The 19,713-nt window shown below is 39.6% G+C and overlaps 1 long non-coding RNA gene across 1 annotated transcript; it reads right to left on the minus strand.

The window, feature by feature from the left end:
- Positions 1–2,669: 2,669 nt before the first annotated feature.
- Positions 2,670–15,562, minus strand: LOC111932195 (uncharacterized). Its single transcript, XR_015285571.1, has 2 exons — positions 15,165–15,562; positions 2,670–6,470 (listed from the first exon to the last, which is right to left on the minus strand). It is a non-coding gene; the product is annotated as an uncharacterized LOC111932195 (long non-coding RNA).
- Positions 15,563–19,713: the final 4,151 nt, after the last annotated feature.

Here is a 19,713-nt window from a genome sequence, read left to right on the forward strand (position 1 = left end):
TGCCTTCCCAGGCCCTCTTCTGAGAGCCACCACTGTGTGGCTGCTCCAGTCGCACACTGGACAGGACTGGTGTGGATTCCTGCTCCACAGAAGGCCCTCAGCAATAGGAGAAACAAACTGCAAGACACTGCACACAGCCACACCTATTCCTTTCTTCACCTATGATGTGTTTTCACTGCAGTCCTGCATATTCCAAGGAGGAAATTATTTCTCCAGAGCAATGTATTTCATTCCTTAAGGATGATATGGCTGGAGGAGAATTCTTTTAATCCTAGTCCATCTGCCCACTTCTGTAAAAAAAAAAAAATACCATGTCCACTAATCTCACAAAACTACAAATCCAATATTACATTGAATTAATCCTGTAAAATCATTTACCATGAACAAATTAGATGACAGACCCGATGTGAAAGTGACAGTTATTAAGACCTTTCCAAGTGTCCTGATTACAGGGCAGGTAAATGAGAAAGGCAGCTCTGTCAATAAGCATTTCCAAAAGACAACATTTTCTATCCATCAGGTACTGAAGCCCTAATCCTTCACTAGTGTTACTGCAGGCTCCCAGGATGTAAATCAGTAACAGAAACCCTGGGCTGATCTGGGCCCAAATTCTGAGCTGCCCCCAGTTCTAGAGACAACACAGAGAACTTTTCCTTTGCAGAACTCACAACTTGCTCTTGCCCCTCATTCAAAATGCCCCTTGATGGTGCAGAGCCACCTGGCTCTCTAATTACTGCTTGCAAATGCAGGTCACACATCAGGGAACAGATATATGGAGGGCTGAAAGCAACAGCTAAGTACAATAGGGTTGAGCCCGTCATGAATAGAGACCTAATAGGTAAATATTTGTGTACCTGTACCTTTCTTAAGGGCTGTATTCAGCTTGCTCTTCAAAGAGTGTGTTGAAAGAGTGCCGCCTACCCTCTATTTATTCCCATTAGAGGCTACTATTACCCCTTTGGGCCAGTTCTTAGCTAGTGTTCTGATTGTTTTTCTTGAGGAAACTGAAGATTGAATTGTGTACAAACAGGGTAGCAACCCTGTTTATTTACTGAAAATGGGCATTAGATTGTATTTCTCTTAACACAACCATCAAACAGCAAGAAGGAATTTCTTTGCTCTTTATTCCAAGCCTTTTATTCACTAGCCAGCACTTCACCCAAAAAGCATGACCTTTTTCCTTGTTATTTTTTTCCCCTTCTAGGGCCCCATTACTGAAGCTCATTTGACCATTCTTGGCTTTCTCCAGTGGTCTCTGCCTCCTTTTGTGGTATCCCAGCTGCACTGCCTACACACAATTTTATCCAGCTCACACCCAGACATACCCCATTCCTTTCTTTTATCCTCTTCTGAAGATAGAAGTGATCCATCTTACCTCCCAGATGGCCTTGAATGGACTGTGCCACGGCCATCCCCCTCTATCTTTTCAGGATTTTTACATTTGTTCTAAGACAGAGGTGGCTTTTATGATCATCAGCTTCCAGGAGACCTGTGACAGCTTCCTCCCCAGTGATACACTCATTTCCACAAGGACTCTGGAGTGCATCACAGGGAGAAGCTCCTACCTGTGCCTGCACATGCTGTGTGACAGTCACACCATTAGAGTGGTAGCTTTGGCCAGTTGAAGCCAAAGACAACAAGGCTCCCAGTTTCTGGGCACTGCTTTATCTTCCTCCCTGATACAAGTGAAAAGGAGAAGCCTGCAGCACTTGCAGAGTATGTTCTTGTCGCTACAACACCATGGAGGAAGGGAACCCAGATACTCCAGTCCCTTGGCTTCCCATAACTGGAATAGCTTAACTGTGGCATCATCAGTCAGCTATTGATATCAGACAGCACCAATTTCTTACTTTAAAATTGCTCCAAGACTGTAAATGTTGTATTATCAAGAAAATAAGAGATAGGAAACCAAATTCCTTTTAGAACAACTTGACTGTAAGTCAAACTCAACTTGCATTCAGTTTAGTCACAGATTTTTACCGTCAGTAGGAAAGTATGAGATGAGAGTTAATGCTGGTTTTCCTGTATCCTGAAGAGAGAGCTTCCCTCAATTTCCTCTGCTTATCAATAAATTACAACTCTTGTGAAGCCTGCATGAAACCCTCCTCCCAGTAGAATCAAAATGACACATTTTTATTGATAGAAGGAAAAGAAAAATTAAAGAAAACACCAGATTGTCAATACAAAACTAGATCTCTACATTAACTTGTTCATTACCCTCAAGTACTGCCACTAAGAAGCATGTTACAGGGGAAAAAATATATATACAACAGTGATGTAAGAGTTCTGCTTTCCACTGGTTTTCATAAGCATGGAGAACCATAGATTTCTTCACAACCTGATGTTTTTTCTGCACTCATTGCTACAGTCTCTCAAGACACTGCTGCTTGCCAGTTACCTACCTGAAATTTCACAATGAATTGCTGAATATTGCTATCCATTATTTTCCAAAATGCAGAGTGGCAATGAACTGCACTCTTTAATAAAAGGAAAAAATGTTGCTTGATTAACCATCCTGAACTCAACTGCTGGAAATCATGTAACTTGTAACTTATAGGAACTACAAGTATTTCTGTTCACCCTTGCTCAACATAATGCTCCTTTTAGGACAACATATAGGCAGAGTTCCATTAATTAAAGCTACTCCCCACAGATATATTTCATTTCTGTTTTGTTTTTTTTATTTCACACTTCTTTTTGTGCTTTCTCAGGCTGTAGTACATCTGCTCAGACCCCAAACCATGCAGTGTGGAAAGTATACATAATGAAGGTAGAATTCCAGGGATATTCTGAGGAGTAGAAAACAAAGCACAGTAGCTTGGTTGCTTCTGTTATTGTTTGGACTTGATTTGAAAATGAAGTTGCAATCTTTTGATCATATATACTTTAAAATATTATTGTACAGCCATAAATACTATTTCCTGCCTTAAGAAAAAATTATGGGCTATTTTCCAGATGCATTGTAGCATAATGGGCATGGCATCAAAAGACAAGATCAATGAGTACAGAAAAAACACGTATTCTTTTTTTTTTTTATAAGTTAAATAACTTGACAAGTTTGAATGGGAACATGAACACATGTAAGGTGAGAGTTTAATACAGAATTGGCCAACACACTGTACAGGAATTTGTTCCTTTAACAGATGCACTATCAGATATGTGAAATATCCCAATTTTGACAGAAAAGAATGGACTAAATCCTCATCTCAGTTACTGACTGGCTTCAGCTCCCATGGGATGGAATTTGGTGTGGTGAATTTAACAGGAAACAATAGACCAAGCAGTCTCATTGCCTGTAAAAATTAAACACTGTATTTTCATAACTTGGGAGTTATGTAAGGAATATCTCAGAGGCACAGTTGTTAGAGCTCCACATTCTGCAAGCACACTTTGAAGGATAAGGCCAAATGATAATTGCCTCCAGAACTTGGGAAGTATACAGATCTCAAATAATTACAATCCCCAGAGCATGATAATCCCCAAATGCATGAGCAGTTTGGAAGTGGTTTAATGCTCTTTTGGAGAGGAGATGTGGGGGGAGATGGAGCAGGGAAGGGAGGAGGCCTTTGCACAGCCAAGTTTAATCATTCTTTCTCTATGTGCACATGCTTGTCCTTAAGTAGTCAAGCACCTTGTTCCCCTGAAAGTCCCTAAGAATAGAATTAGGCCACATACACCCAGACCACTCACATGCACAAGATTAAATGCACCCCAGCATTTCAGAAGCAGAAACTGGGTTGCAACCACCTTCAACCTCACTACATTAGCTGTTTTTCCATCAGCAAAAATATGTACACTTTGGTCATGCAGGACAGTGAGAATTGCATACACACCCTTCTATGTGTACATTGGCTAAAGGAGATCTCAGCCCAGAGTGCTGTATCCTATTTATAACTAGCTCCTTTTAAATTTAATAAAATACACGTATTTGAAAAAAATTATGAAAACATTCATCCAGCTGGGAGAGGAGCTCTTGAGGCTGGTGAGGACTGGGAACAGGATGTAGAGAGAAAAACTCTATATAACAGCCCAGTCTTCATCTTTGTCTTGCTTGGTAATTCTTCCCAGACAATTGAGACACCAGGCCTGTGCCTTTGAGCCACCTGTGTTCTACTTCATGTTTCCCCTAGGTTCAGAGCTAACTTGCTCATGAGTGGAAATTGATAATGGAAGAAAACTGTAAAGTGAGATTTTGAAGAAGGATTTGAAGAATGCAAGCAGAAATCAGAACAGACTGTAAGGGAGCTATCGGAATTGGAAAAAAACATAATAGCAAAGAGAAGATTTCTGTCTGCAAGCCCTGAGTCCCAAGAGAAGCAGTTTTGTAGCACCAGAGAGTCACTGCTCAAGGTTCCAGCAGGCACACCTTGTGCAACTGTAGATTTCCTTCAGAAGAGCTCTGTCCTGACCCTGTGTACCATTAGGTGTGCTCTGGGAGAACACCGACAGGATTAGGTTCATGCTAAAGAAATTCAGTCAAGCTGTGTAGTCCAAGACTTGAAACTCAATTGGAGGACTGCCAGCGGTGACGATGGGAATGTTTACTGCAAAAAGCATTTCTGATCCAAGCTGGCTGGACATGCCCTGGGAAACACGATATTGCAAAGGCAGGGTAACCGGACAAAAAGAGCTTTGCTGGAATTTTGAGCAGGGAAGATGTCTTTGAGCTCCATGCAGGTATAAATTAGGAACTCACACAGACCATGAAATCAACTCATGACCCTGCTAGTCCATGTCCCACAAGTAGGTATGCAGCCTGTGCTCTCAGTATTCCTATACCCCCATACTCTTTGGATGTGAAGGAACTTTTGAAGTTGGCCTCATATGTATGGTTTTGCTTCTGTCTCACAAATCTATATCAGAGCTCTTTAGATGCACTTAAAACCCGAATAAAGGTGCTAGTCTGAAGTGCAGGGACTACATAAGCCCTCTAGGATAGACTGTTAGCACTGGACAGCATTTCCATATATGCTTATACAGACATAACCTTTCAGCCTAAAATAAAATCACTAAGCTGATTATGTGTATCGTCATTTAGGTAATGCAAGAAATCACTTGAGAATATTTCCCAGAGAAGTAGTTCCATCTCCTTAGGTTGCTCTCTGCAGGACTGGCATCAGAGTAAAATCAAGTTTTGGTGAAATGTTTTGCCCATCTTTTTACACACATACGTTCTGAGCTCTGATCTCAGAGAGAGAAGCCTACTATTTCCAAGGCCTACTGTGGGCATTCAACACACGCTGAGGAGATGGAGTCAGGGTCCATCACAGCAACAGAGCACCATTCCTAGATTCCTGTAAGACCAAGTGTAACTGGGACTATCAGACATTAAGGAGGGAGGTGCAAAATGGAAGATAAGCCTTCTACTTCCTCCTGCAGTCATGCTGTGATTAACGTGGGAAGTATGACTGGTGAATATAGGCCGTCTTTTCAGGCCATTATCAATGCCACGCTCATGGCCTGTGGAAGAGTAAAGCCCCAGCTCAGGAGCAGCCAGAGTGCCTGCTGGGGCATGCAGGACCCTAAGCATCTGCCAGGCTCTAATGAAAATGGCAACAACTTAAGTCCTCCAGGCCACTTTTAAAGAGCAAGGCAGATATATATGTAATATCTAATTAAAATAATTAAGCTTTAAGGGTAAACTACTACATAATAATTCATTTCCTGCAAGAGATGCAGCCTCTGTTCCTCTTTCCCACTTAATTCGTCTGCTTTTCTGCTTGTGCTTAGCAACAGAGGTGAATCCTTCATTTCACTCTATCAATGGGCATTTCTCATTGGCTTTCAGAGAACTTGTGGTCTTCCTGTCTTTATCAAAGGAAAGAAAGCATAAAGACTCAAGTAACAGATAAAGATATTAATTAGTCATAACACTAGGCTATTTACTAATGCAAATAAGCAGTTGTTCTGGAGACACAAATCCATCCAGAGATGGCTCCTGAGAAAATCCAGTCCATCAATACCAATGGGCAGAGGTGCAGAAATTTGGTTCCTATTTGTCATCACAAGTTTGAAACATGACACAAGCTGCAACATGCAAACAGGCAAGTGCAGCCAGGAGTATTATATCAGAGTGCTTGTTCCACATGCAAAGTGGCAGTCAGTTATCATCCTGGAGTGTCAAGCCGTGAAGTGTCTAAGGTGTGGCTCTTCCTAAATTTCAGAACATGAACAAAATAGTGACCATATACAGTGGCAGGATCCTCCTCCTTGCCTACCAAACACCATCCTGTTCCAAAGCACATGATTTTGTTTCCCCCAACCTGCAGGCTCATTCATCACCGTATCACTCAAGTTTCATGCTGTTATAACTCTGTTAGCACCAGGTCCATAGAAACTCCGATTGCCTGCTGATACCGAAAGCACACATCTTTCCAGTAACATAAAACCAAGTTTTGTTCTGTAGCTTTTCCAAACAAGCTGTTCCACTGAATTCAAGTGTAAATTAAGGGCCACTCGGCAGCAGAGTCCTAGAAAAGTTAAATAAAATACAGTATTAAAAGTCAAAACTTGTTTACATATAACAGCTCTTTTTTCATCCCTTCCTTTACGTTATTTAGCTCTTGATTTTTTTACATATTTGTATTTTTTGTACATTTCTTTTGCAAACACCATAACAGGGAGAAAAGAAAAAAAAAAAGAGAAAAGAAAGTCCATTTCTTTATTAGACTATTTGTTTAACATTCTAATCCAGGATATTCTACTACCACGCTCAAGAGGAATACCCATTAATTTTAAAATCAATAAAGAATAGTTGTCTTGTGGGGTTGCATTTAGCCATTTCAGCCGAAAGCAATAAATGAACAGCTAAAAACAGCTGAATCCAGTAGAATGTAAATAAGAGATCCTTGCCAAATCTTTCCTGGTTACAAAATGCTCTACCAATTTTAAAGATTCCATTGCGATACCTTTGTACTTTATTTATAAGGCTTTCAGTAAGCCACTCCCTTTCCATATTTGTTTGAGCTTATGCCTGTATTCCCATGATTAGTGCAGAACAAATCTAGGTGAAAGGTTGATCCTCTTTCACACCAACATTCATCTGAATTTTTCTCCTTTTCCTGAAGATATATTTTTAAATCAGCAACTGAAATCTTAGAATTCAAGCAAAATATTTGAAGTTCTGCTGAAGTTTTTATTTCTTCAGAAAAAGACATTTTTCACAGAACACTTTAACTGCACACTGTATCTCAAAGACCTTGTTCTAATGAACTTCTGTGAAGTTTCCAAATGAGGAAAAACTTTTCTTGCTTTTCTCATTTCTCCAGTGGACTGAGAATTCTTTGAATTGGAGTAAAGAGACCAATACTTGGATATCTTTTCTCTTCATCAGTGATATCTGTGCAGCACTGGATGCACTCCCAAAGTCCTGCCTGAACATATTCCAGGCTGAGCTGTGCAGGACTTAGGAGGGGTGCTCTGAATGCAGTCTCTCCTCTGCACCTTCGCTGGGAAAGCATAAATGCGTTCCCAGGGTGTTACACAACTTTGCCGCAGGTAAAGCATGAGATACCGAGTGGGAAGGGTAATTAGAAAAAATTCAAAACTGAGTGACCTTCCCTCAGCACCAACATGCCACATAGTACTAGTTTTGTCCTGACATGTGAGGCACTTCTCTTCTGTATCTAATCCAGGAATCACTTTACATTTCATGAATCTACATGCAATGTGAGTCAGATATAAACAGAGTTGCCCAACCCTTTAAAAAATTCCATTACACTTACTCTTCCTGCCAATTCAAGTGAAAGTTTTAGGCAGAGCAGGTGGCCTACAACTCGCTAACCTTTTTCCTCTGGCATGAGAGCTCGGATGAGACAGTGGGGATCACCATCCACATGCAGACATCACCAGCCACATTGGCTCAGCCCAGTCCTGCTGAGGGCCCATTTCAGGTCTCCGACACACTCCAGTCTCTAGCTGGCATGGTCCTTTTTAGGTGCCACTGAGACTCACCAAGGACATGCTTCAGGTATCTCTTTGTTCCTTGCTCTCATGGCACAGGGCTGGCCAGACTGCTACAGAGTTGAGGAGCTTCCCTTTCTGGATTACATTGCTCCAACACGTACGTAATCTAGAGCCGTGTGCCTTTAAAAATTAGCAAATCCCTATGAAAAAAGAAAGTATAACTTTCTTTCTTCTTTTCTTTTTCTTTTTTTTTTCCAAATCTCGTATTTCTTGCCCACCCTAGACCTCCACTGAAATGGAATGAAGTTATTTGATAGGCATCTCCTCTTTTATTACAAAAAAAATGAAGCTGTGGGGGGATTTACAGATACAGCCTTGCAGGTACCTCAGAGGTTCACAGACAAGCTGAAAGAAAACAGGAATTTTTTGTTTGTGAAAACACAGGATAAAATACATTGTTTTCAAGTCCTTGATACTGTGCAAGAAGCATATATTCACTTGCCCTGTACTGCACAAGCTGCTGGGTTTCTAACCAGAATATGAGAGAAGGCTGGCTGATATATACCAGGGAGTTGAACTCAAAATGAAGAAAACTCAGAAAAATTAAACTAAAGAGAAAATTAAATTAAAAATTAGATGTGTTCAGAAAAAATAGTCTCATATGTTTAGAAAAATATAGATTTGCCCTCCACCTAGTTCCTTCCTGAAGTACTTGCTTGCTGGCTGGTTACTGCCCTCCTCCCCCACTATAAAACAAAACAAAAAAATCTTTATCTCCAGCCTCACTTCAGTGACTCACACCAAAAACATACCCTTTTACTTCCCTGAACTTCTGAGGAATTCAGAAGTGCAATCCTCAAAGCCCCAAGGGAAGTTTGGCATTTCATAATAGCCCAGGAGCCCCACCTGAGGTATGAAGAATGCTTTGAAAACATGCCTGTGATTAATTAATTAACATATTGGCATGTAACTAGCTTTATAACCCTCCACCTAATGTTTCTGCTTAGAGCTGCCTGTGCCTGTCACAGACACTGTGTGGACTGATGCCATTATCTTGTAAAGAATAATACATTTTACGTCTAAGTAAACACAACAATGTAACATAGATACAGCAGCTTGAATTAAGGATTAATTACAGTGATTCGTAGTGCTTAAAGAGTAGGCAGTTTACAAAGCAAGGAAGCAATTACTTTTAAAGACAGGGGGTTTTTGCTTCAACATTTCTGAGTGGTTGCATCATTCTTACTCCTGACAACAAAGGCAAGATCAGCACAATCAAAAACAGCCTCACCTGTGAGAGACTCAGCTCAGCCTTTAACAGCTAGCTGCTCTCCCAAGAGCAGTGAAGGCTTGCTCCCCCCAAGGGAGGCTGGAGTCACCCATGCTCAGTTCCCTGGGTAGGTGGGTTATGGTTGGTGTCCTAACCTGTACGCAGGTGAAGTGCCCAGTGGGCCCTAATGGCAGGGAGCAGAGAGGTGATGGATAGTAATCCCAGCAGCCTCATGCACCATGCAGCTTTGTGGATGGCATGTTTCAGGCAGTCCTGAGATTTAGGCCCTGTGCTCTCTTTTCTGTCAGCTGAGGAGCTCAGCTGCATTGTTTAATTTGTAGAAAAAGATGGTCACCCAAAAAGCCAGTTATATTAAACCTTCCTTGAAATGTTAACTAAATTACTCGGTTAACCAGGTATTTTTTAATGTTTCTGGTTGTTTAGGTAAGCATAAAACCCACATAACCATAGCAAAATATAATCAAAATACTTAAACACAAATCCTCTTTCCGCCCTTTCAGCTACTAGAAGAACTTGCTTGTTGCATATGAGAAGGTCTTAGACAAGTAAAAAAATCAAAGGAAAGGATTTTGTGTTTAGCTCTGAGAGTAAGAAGGTTCATGGCCATCTGTAGATCCCTGGGAACACGTTTCACCATGCAGCTATACCTGTCTCCATTGCTTGTGGCTTCCCCGTGTTGGCTGACAGCTTTATTATTGCAGGGGCACTGAGAGCAAAGGAGCACTTCATCAAAGGCAGTGCTGGCTCAACTGCTGCTGGGTATCCAGGTGGGATTTGGGGGTTATTTTCTATCAGCTTTGAAGTTCAGGGTCAGTCATCAACAGGTGGCTTTGACTGCTAGTAGGATCTGTCACCTCCAAGTCCTTGAAGAGGAATTAATACAAAGTTGAGAACAGTTGCTCCTTTTCTTTATTTTCTAATTTGTATACTGGACTTTGCTTTGGATTGACTGTAGACAGCAAACCTCCCGAAAGACTAGGAAGCTCTAAAAAGTTGGAGGTGGTTTGTAAATATCCCATGAATCAGTGGAAAGCTCATTTGTATTTAGTCTTCTAGGTTAAATCATGGAGGAAAGTAGTAAGCAGCACAGGATTCCCTTCTGGAAATGGTGTGAAATCCAGACCTTGCAATCATGTTCATCAAAGGTGGTTGCTCTTTTAGTGATGAGTGAGATGCAAGATGAACATCAAAACTGGATTAGTGTTCACAAATAAAATCATGAGATAAAAAATTCTGTTGGAAAACCAGCAAGTGGGATTCAGTTTAGGAAAAAAATACCTTTAGGAAATAACTACTAAATCCTTTGAGAAAGAGCAGCCTCACTAGAAAAGACTGAGTTAATATTGAATGTCAAAATGTTTATAAGCCTGAAAACTTGTAACTGCACTGTTGGTACAGAACTAGGATGTGCTGGTATCTCTCGGATATCTGGAGATATCTGAGATCTGGATACCTCAATAGCAGAAAGACAGCTACAAATTGGAAGGAATTCAGCAAAGTGCAACAATGGAGATAAAAAAGATACAGAGTCTAATGTAAGTTGAAAGAGGAAAGCTTGAGGGTAAAAGAAAAAAAAAGGTAACTCTTACTAGATATTTGAAAAGTGTGACCAGCAATGAATTAAACTGTTTAGATTGCTATATTTAGAAGTAAGAAAAGTGGATGTATGAATATTAATCTATCCTACTCATTGTATTGCTAAAGAAATACATTGAATGCTAAAGAGAGCATTGTGTACTCAGTAGTCTCATCTGGAGGTGGAAATTAGGAACCTGATTTGTTTCAAATCCATTGTTGCTGTGTTCATTCTCCACTTTTTTTTTACATACTAGCGTAATTTTTTCCTCTAGAATAGCATGCTGAATTGATTCCCCAAAAGATTTTGTTCTCTCTCTACATATACATATAAAGTAACCAAGAAACAAGAGTTTCTTGAATATTTTTTCTGCTGATTAAGCATCTGTCATTTCCACTTTTCTCACTTCTCCACAATATTTCAAACTGTGTATTCTAGGAGTTACTGTGCTTTCTCTCAGTAACAAAAGCATTACAAGCACAGCCAATGCCATGGATGCTGAAGACTCAAGCATGTCCTACACAAGTGAGTCTTGACCCAACGATTTGTTGTGGACCATGAGAATAATCCCACACCACTGCAGGTGGTCAAGTTTAGCTCATGATTATATGACTGTTGCTAGACTTGAAGACTTGCTGGATTTGTAACCAGAGCCCTATTACCTTGACAGGATCATAATTCACAGGCTAATCAAAAATAGCTGATGACAGCATTTGTTGTTCAAGGAAAGAAATAGCCTCTGAAGGCCATTTCCACCCATTGGATTTCATTACATAACTCTGAAATACATTTTTCTGAGCACCTGGAGATTTCACATCCTGCACCTTTCTAATGCATAAACTTCATTATTTCACAAAGGGATGATGGGTGAGAAAAAGATATCTGACAGAAATTACAGAATCTGCTTTTCTCATCCTCCCTTACTAGAGTCAACAAGACACAGCTGACTCAATATCTAGGATGATTGTATATTTATTACACTTTTCATAACTTTTATTCTCACTGCATGGTACAAACTAGTGAGATTTCAGTAAGAATCACCTAGAAAAATGGTACATTTACCATTTAAAACTCTCAGATAGTTCTGAAAAGATTAAAGGAAAAAATTGAAGATAAATAATAAACATGGTTATGCTATATCTATAATACTCACACCATGCTAACAAACTGTATAAACTGTTATATATTTGTATGGAAATCTAGATATAAGAGGTCATTGAAACAAACTCAGTAGCACTCTATGCTACCAAATTCCTCCTTGGAAAAAATTACTTATTTTTATAAAGATCAGTTTTTATTTTTTTCAAATATTTGGATAACAAAGGCAGTGAGAAATTCCAGTCTCAATTAGTCTTCTTCCACTCGGCTTCCTCTGACAAAAGTTAACTTAATACTGTTATACTACCTGTTAATCATAGTTTAAATCCTGCATAAACCTGCTTTATGAAATTTTGTGGTTCTTAGTGGAGAAAAAAATACTTTTGAAACAAAGAGGAATGCTGACATATCAGATTTGCAAACTGCAGTCCTACAGTTATGTATAATATAGTTGGTTGTATGTATATGAAACCAGAAACTCTTGATTTAGAAGGAAGACATGTCCCAAAAGAGGCCCGGAAGTGTCCCAGAATTCAAGGACTTGCTTATTATTTTCACCCTCACAGATTCTTGTATGATCTCAGCTGTGGGTGCCAACACATTTTCTCAGTTGTTTGGTGGCTGAAGCGGGTATGGATTTGGTGGTCTCTGCTGGACAGATGGCCACAGCCAGAAACTGCCCCTGCAGTTGGCCATGATTTGTGCATTTGTTCAGGAGCAGCGAGGCCATCGACAACGTCACTCCATTCTCTCCTGAGTGCATGTTAGTGACCCTTCCACTGGCTCTGCCCAGGCTCAATTTCTCCCATGGCAAAATTCAGTGGAGGCTATGGCAAGGCTTGCACTGATTCCACGCTTCATGACTATGGTACACCCCAACTTCAGAGACTAAAATGATCAACCTTCTGTTTTCCATCACATCACCAGCAATTAAAAAGGAAATTAAGGGCCACATGAACAAAACTGCAGCTGGGGTATGATCCTGTGCAGGCATCTTCTTCAGCATCTCATCCTTCTAAGCATTACAGGAACACCCAGGACTTTGAGGTCGAGAATACTTTGGCAGCATAAAAAGCCTGATTTATACACAACCAGCATTAATAGGATTGACCTGAGCTGTCCACGTCTTACCAGCTGAAGTATTAATCGCTCACTGCGGGGTGTTAACCCCATAGCAAGGAAACCCAGCTATGCCATTACTCCATACACACCCAGGCAGGTAAATGCATTGCTGAGATGGGATTCTGTTCTGTCCAATGACCTGACCTTTGTAAAAGAGAAAAAGCCCATTAGGAATTAATGTGCTGCACATAGAAATGTCTGCTCGCATTCCTCTTTCACAGACATGTGTTTGGCGCCTGGGGTATTAACTCTCAGACTTTGTTTCTTTTTACTGTATATTCGTCTGCATACTGTTGCCTACAAATGGGGTGCAGTAGAAAAACAAGCTGTGTTGCCTTTGCCCTTTCCCATTTCTCTTGGATGCACAGGTCATTCGTTCATAAGATCATAAGTGACCTTAATAATTTCACATATGAGGTGCCATAATCTAATGAGAGTTTACATTCAATTTTGCTCAGAACTATAACCCATATTAAGTTTCTATTTATAAGTAACAGGAGATTTTTTTTTTTAATATTGCAGTAGCAATAAAACAAACAGCATTGTAATGAAGTGTCTCTGGAAAATGAGATGAAAATAATAAATGCTTACACAAAAAATAAAGGCAAATTATTTTTGTTTAATAAATATGCAATTGCTTCCAAAAATATTACATCCTTATCTCATTCAGAGGTATATTATACACTATTTTGATTAGACATCTTGCATAAATTAAAAACAACTCTCCTTTTGCAGACAAAAAAAGGAAAATATTTTCACAAGTATCTTAGTCACAAGCCATCTAAAAGATAGTTTTAATCTTTAATAATGCAAGGAAATCAATCTGACCAATGAACCATACAATTTATGCTCTGAAAACTATTCATAAAACAGAAACTACTAAATTTCTTCAGAACTCATATACCTCTCATTTCATATATGAATAGACCCCTTAATTCAATCCAGTAATTTTTTTTGAACATAGCTGAGAATATGTTTTTATTCTACATCTTTCTCTGTGTTCCAGGGTATTTTTGGTAGTTATACTCCTTTATTACTATTTTGCAAGGATAAACATGCAGTTTTCTATTTTGACACTAGCAGGTTATGATGCTCAAGGCAGACATTAACAATTATGTAACTTGAAATATATTTATATATAAAATTTATTTGAAAAACAGTAACAAACCACTATAACCTATGCATAATGCATATGATACATAGTCTTTCAATATGAAGCAAAAATTATTTCGAAAGCGTGATGTAAGTACTTACACATTGTAAAAAAAAGGAAGTTGGAAGGAACACTTGTGTGAATACACTGCAGAAAAGAGTAAATGGCAGGAGAATACTTGGAGTAAAAGTAATTTTCTCGTTTTTTAACATGACAGCAACTGTGCCCACATATGCATAGCCATTCAGTGCAGAAAAGCTGAGATTAAAAGCTCCTGTGCATGAATACATGTGGACAATGATGTTAACACTAGTCACTCAAAAGGGGATAAAGAGGCCACGGGTGAAAAAAGGATGAGAATTTTGTTAGCACCATTATTCTCATGCATTCACTAGCACCAGACCTTGTAAGGCTTTGAGAGCAAAATTCCTTATTCTGTATGCATGATCAAAAAAGAATCACACAGACAATAATAAACATGTACTTTCACACATTGAAAGGGTTAAATTACTCACCTGAGATGGGTATTACTGGAGACGATGTATTTTGGGAAATACAAACAGATAAACTGATTTTCATCTACATGAACCAGAAATAGTTTATTTTTATTATTTTTTGCTCATTTTTTAAAGCTACTTCTAGGACCTCTGGATTTCTAGCTTAAGCTCCCCTACTGGGAATTTCACTATGAGATTTCAAACAAAACAAAACAAAACAAAACTTTCCTTGGCATTTCTACAGGTCTCTAGTACTATAATGTATCAGTAGGCATTGATAACTGATTGCCATGAGCTACAGTAGCACCTGTTATGTTGCTCACAGAAAGGCGTATCAATCTGCAGCTAAATTAGTGATGTTTTTATTTCATTATTCAACAGCAGTTCTACTAATTTCCAACAACTTTACAAAACAGGGTGGTGGTGTTGCATAGGTAATAGTGCATTTGTAAAAAAAAACCTCATCTGAACACTCTTAGCCACAACTCATTATATTTTCAAACTCAGATATCACGTCCTTACCTTTTTATCTTACTCCAATGAGAAATTAATTTTATCCCCTGTTCCTTTGCATACACAGAAGAAGGAACTCCCACGTGGAGTTATACTTCTCAAATTATCTCACTGCCATCACTATTGCCACTCTCACTCTGACCTCAGGTGCTTGCAGAGAAGTGATGCGTCAGTAAAGGAACACAGTATCCTTCCAAATGTACCAGAGCCTCCCAGGAGAAAACAATTCCATTACCATGTAACATTAGCGCACTTCATTACACAGATCTAAAGATGAGTTCCATCTGAAAACTTTCCTTTAACAACCACATGGACCTCAGTGGACAAAGGGACCAGCACCAATGCAGCTTCAGCTGCAATCTTGACACCCCTGAGGTGAAGTCAGAGTGATTTGCTCTGTCTGGGACAGCTGTAGATCATGAAACCATTAAATCATTAATCACATGAAACCATTACCTCTCCTCTTCTGGAAAAGATGACGGTGAATTTCCTTCTCTCCATCTCAACCTTGCTTTTACCTACAACAACAGGTGAGCAAAGCCCCAGAAGAAAATCTGACACATCCTTTTACTAAAATCACTTCAGCATGCTATTTTACCTTAATTAGTTCATAGTTATACTACAGATACTGAACCAGAAAGTTGCCTTGCTTGTACTTGATAACAGTGAGTAGGAATGTCACAACAAACACACAGATGGATGAAAGTTCTCTTAGCTATGGGTATAAATCCCAGCCTTAGTGTTCTATTAATACATTTCTAAACTGAGTACCTCTATTCCAGTTAATTTCCAATTTTAATCACCTAGATTTTAAATCAGCTGTCCCCAAGAAAGGTTGTGACAGCTCATTTACTTCCTCTTCAAATAAAAACCAGACAGACTTTTCTGTTCACAGACAAATAATATGACTCATCCATTATTTTGTAAAACTGTTCTGTGAAAGCAGTAAGATTTGGACATACTTAGCAGGAAAGAAAAATCACTGAAAGATAGACTCTAGCCAGCTCCATGAAGCATCGGTATGTTCCTCTGTGTTCCCTACAAGTGACTTGTTTTCTTCTCAGAAGAACAGTAGAAAGCATAAGAGAAGAAGGGCTGGAAGGAAGTTAGTTTGGTGGCCAGTACTGGGACTCTTGGCAGCAGGTGTCAGGTGTCACTTCTGGGCTCTGTCAGAGACTTTCTGAATGATTTAGACAAGTCTAAATCCCCCTGCTCCCCAGGTCCATGAATTACACAGGAATAACAGTAATACCGCCTCTGTGAACCCATAGAGATAGTTTCTAGTGAAATGGCTATTTCCTAGTAAATCCACATCTAGCACCTAGGATAACGCTGACCTCTTACACAGGTTGACAGTGCTGCATGATGTTGATGATGATGACAGTGTAATTGTTGCTCAACAGCTCTCTGTGCAATATCATCAACATCTTATGGAGATCAAGTTAACCTTGTGTGCTTGTTCAGACTGAAACAAATCCTAGGATTCTGTCTTTTAATCCTGCATGCACCTATGCCTTTGTCAGCAGAGTCCTTCAGTACACTATCACCTGCATGTGATCCAAAGTCACCAGCAGCTGCTCTATGACCCATGGCCTCTGATACCTGCAGTGCCACTGTGCACACTTCCTAATGCTGTGTGCCACATGCACACACTCCCTGCTGCAGGGGTAAGAAATGGAGGAAGTATTGCAGCAGATGTTTCACTTGGAGGAGAAGTCCTGTTATGCAATAGCTCAGCAATTGCAGATGATAAGGAAAACCTGTTCCCAGATCCCAAGCAAACACAAACCCACCTCTGCCATCTCTCAGAGATGGAGCAGGAGGCAAAGCCATGCTGCAGTAAGGGTGTCCCTGAAGCAGTCACACTGCATATGGCTGAAGTGACCATCCTGTAATTTGAGTGTGAGAAGGAGCCTGTGTGAGTCTCTAATCATGGGGTCATATACTGGCCAGGAAAGCGGGATACCTGAGTTTCCAAACCTGCTCCAAGCACAGTAATGTGTAAACAGCTTTCTGTTATCCATGGTAGAAGAGCAGGTGAAGCAAATCTCAAGTACTCATATATACTCACACTGATGTGTGTATTAAGAAAAATTAGTCACTGCATATCATTTTTGTCTAATCAGGCTAATAACACTAAGGAAGACTTCTGACTGGAGGAAGGCTCCACCTACAATCTGGAGATACCTCCAAAGCTGAATAAAGAAATGGGGCTCTAAAAAAAAAAAGAAATAAAATAATAATAATTAATAAATAAATAAATAATGGTAAAGAGCAAGGACAGATGATCGGAAGTCTGAAATGGCTCCAAATAAAGAAATGATCAAATGACTCAGGACTCTAGTCACAGAAACAGATGACTGAGGAATGTGCCAGAAATGTGTGAATCCAAAAGTGTCACAGAGGGTAGTCTGGCACCAATTTTCTACTGCATCTACCAGTTCAAAAGTGAGCACTATCAAATGGAGCTCCAAACAAGAATTCAAACTGAACTAAAAGGTGTAGTTCTCATTAAATAGGTGGAATTCCTTGCAAGAAACATCAAAGAAGCTAAAAGTTGATATGGTCTTAAGCAGCAACCAGACCACTTCTTCCTAAGTGTTTCCTAAATGAAGGCATTCACTTCAGCTTACTGGTAGTTTGGAGGTAGGAATATTGCTTCATTCAGGATAAAGAACAAAAACAATCTCCCACATCACAAATTTTAAAGTCACATTCCCTGGATCTGGGGAAGATGCAGATGTCAGACTACTTGAAGTGCTAGTAATGAGGCTCCCTCTCAAAAACCACCTTCAAGAGCAGAACGCCTCCCCACCAGATGAGTATCACAGACACCATATTGGCATGTGTGAATCCTTGCTCTGACCTAGCACAGCCATATTCACCCAGCCCCGTGGTATCTCTGTTGACTATCAGAGTCTACTGATACTGACTGTTCACATCAGCTTGTTTCACTGACTCCTCACCCTTGCCCTGCTTTGGCACCCACTTGTTGGGCATTACTTACCCAGAAGACACGTGGCAGCTGCAGGTTTGAGTGCTGCAAGCCTTTTGAGGCTAACACTGAGAGACAGCTCCACAGCGCTCAGCAGCAGTCCAAGGTCTGAAAAATGGACACAGCCTGCTAAGGTACTAAGCTGGGAGCCTGGACATCATATTGGGTGGAGACTGGCATTCCTGAGGAACAGGCTGAAAAGCCCCTTTGAGTGGGGAATTGCTTACAGGCAGCCAACAGGAGATCATTTTTTTATAAGGAATACTCTAAAGACCACCCTCCCTGGAGCTTAGACACAGTAAATATTCCTAATGGATAAAAATGCAGATCCTAGAAGGCAAATGAGCTTACCTGGAACAAGACACAGCTGTTCCAGAAATAAACATTCATAATAATACTCAACTGCCCATGGTCTCGCACCTTTGAAAGTTAGCCAGGTTTTATAATCTCTCTCCTTAGCTAACTTCTATCTAAATTGCACAGGAACTGTCAATGAATGGGGTATTTTGGATCTTGTCCTGAACACAAACATGTCTTGAAAAGAGAATCTGTTAGCTAAATAGAAAAAGTCTGATGAAAACTTAATTAAAGCTCATGGAAATAACTTCACTGGGTGTCCTACTCTGGGAATACATGAACCTTATGAAGTCTGAGGTTTTGTGAACTTAAGGGATTTTTAAACTCTCTGAGGGCTTACAAAATGAATTTAATTTCTTTTTACTCTGTCATTTAAACTCATAGTTTATATTATTTTGTATAAGGATAATTCAATTTTTTTAAAACCACAAAAAATGTTTTTGTAGCTAGAGACAATCATGTGCAATGTATTAAGGACAGAACAGCCTCCAAGTCCAAGGTTTGGCACAGTCTCAGTCCTAAACAGACATAACTACAAAAACTGGGATTTTTTTCTCTGCTGCTTTCCCAGTGTGTCTCCTTCACACTGTCAGCTCTCTGACTCTTTTCTCACTTTGTTTTTCATCATATATACTTGTCTTCTTCCTTTTTGATAGTCACCCTTAAAGATATAAGAAAAATGTGCTCCCAGTAATGCTGAAATCAACATCAAAATTGTAATGAACAATATTTCAGCAGGTTTGAAATCTGTCAGAATGATTTAGCCCATGTCTAATAAGAACAAGATGTCCATGGATTATTTCCAGGACTCTCTCTTGTAAGTTTATTGCTTCTGATTCAGAAGCACTGCATTTTGAACAACACCAGGCCAAACCTTCAAACAGGATTCATGCAAATTAAAATATAAATTTGTTTGGGTGTTGTCATGCTCCCATTTGCATTCACTTACCATTAATATACAAATACGTGCAATGATAACAGAACTGATCAGGCTAAGAAGCTAATTTTACCTAAACACATAAACAATTTGGTAGTTGTGAAGAACCTAGAGATCAGGACATTTTTTTACTAATTTGACATAGCTGTAAGCAGTTTATGGAGATTTCCTAAAGAAAAAAAAAATCAAAAAACAACACAGGTATGTATCAGTGAAATACTCAGCACAAATACTGAACATTCTCCTCACCAGAAAATCTGTTGAAATAC

The sequence above is a fragment of the Cyanistes caeruleus genome, chromosome 4 (assembly GCF_971803275.1).
Source record: "Cyanistes caeruleus chromosome 4, bCyaCae1.hap1.1, whole genome shotgun sequence".
NCBI lineage: Eukaryota > Metazoa > Chordata > Aves > Passeriformes > Paridae > Cyanistes > Cyanistes caeruleus.